Source organism: Gossypium arboreum, chromosome 6 (genome assembly GCF_025698485.1).
Source record: "Gossypium arboreum isolate Shixiya-1 chromosome 6, ASM2569848v2, whole genome shotgun sequence".
Lineage (NCBI taxonomy): Eukaryota > Viridiplantae > Streptophyta > Magnoliopsida > Malvales > Malvaceae > Gossypium > Gossypium arboreum.
Genome location: NC_069075.1, coordinates 103,429,773 through 103,430,985, shown reverse-complemented (window position 1 = coordinate 103,430,985; position 1,213 = coordinate 103,429,773). Strand labels below are relative to the sequence as shown.

Genomic DNA, 1,213 nt, shown 5'->3' with positions numbered 1-1,213 from the left:
CTGTAACACTAATCTATATTACAATTTTACCCATATACTTGTGGACACCATTGTTTAATTATTTATCCATTTTGCTATAGTATTTCTAGTCCAGACGTTCGCACATCTGGCAGTGGTCAAGTTGTTAGTACCATTGCCGAGAGGTTTTGGCATTAGACTTGAATTTAATTTTTTGCATTTTAATAGGATATATAGGAAAATTTAGGATTATAAATACGAATTTTTTTATTTGATTTTTATTGTTTATTTGATTTTAATTTATTTCAACTTCTCTTTTATTTCAATGTATGACTCGATGTGGAACTATTCTAGTCGAGCTAGATCCCGAACTAGAGAGAATATTAAGGCGAGCTCGATAGTAAATGCAAAACAATCCACCTGTAGTGGCTGACTTTGCCATGAGGAAACCCACCGTTTGAAAAAAAACCATCGAACCACCAGCATAGCTCAGAAGAGAGCCACTGATGGCTCAGCCAGATAGAACATTGCGTGAATATGCGCTTCCCACTTTAAACAATATTCGAAGTAGTATCAAGAGGCCTGCAATTAATGCAAAAAAAAAATTGAAATTAAGACAACCACCATCCAAATGATACAAAATAATTTACAATTTCGGGGTGAAATGATGCAAGGCTCGAACCAGCATTTAAAGAGATTCTGTCATTTTTGCGACACGTTCAAATAGAACGGACACGGTCCTTCTCCATTTGTTCTCATTCTCACTTTGTGACAATGCTTATGAATAGCTCGATTTCCACGAGCCAGGTTTCATCACGACATGGGACAACTTAGCGAGGAAATTTTCACACAAAATTTTCCGTATTAGTTGAACCATCCAATTAAGGCGCGGCATTGCTAATTTTAAGCAATTCAAAGGTGAGAATTTATATGAAGCATGAGAACACTTCAAGTCGCTACTTAGGAAATGCCCGCACCATAGTACGTAAGATTGGCTTCAATTGCAATTTTTTTTATAATAGATTTGATGAGTCCTTAAGAGTCGACTTAAATGACGAATTGGCCGGGGCCTTCATGAACAAAACCTACGAGTGAGCCTGTCAATTGATCGAGGACATGGCAATGAAGTCATACATGTGGCCTAACGAGAACTTTTTTTATAGCTTGAAATCATAGACGACTAAAGTGGTTAGGGAAGATGACAAATATCAACAAATTTTGGAGAAATTGCATTGTTTAGAGACCATTGTTAAGC

The 1,213-nt window shown here is 36.6% G+C and overlaps 1 non-coding gene across 1 annotated transcript; it reads right to left on the bottom strand.

Moving 5' to 3' along the window:
- Positions 1 to 836: 836 nt before the first annotated feature.
- On the bottom strand, positions 837 to 943 carry LOC128294508 (small nucleolar RNA R71). The gene has a single exon (XR_008284817.1). It is a non-coding gene; the product is annotated as a small nucleolar RNA R71 (small nucleolar RNA).
- Positions 944 to 1,213: the final 270 nt, after the last annotated feature.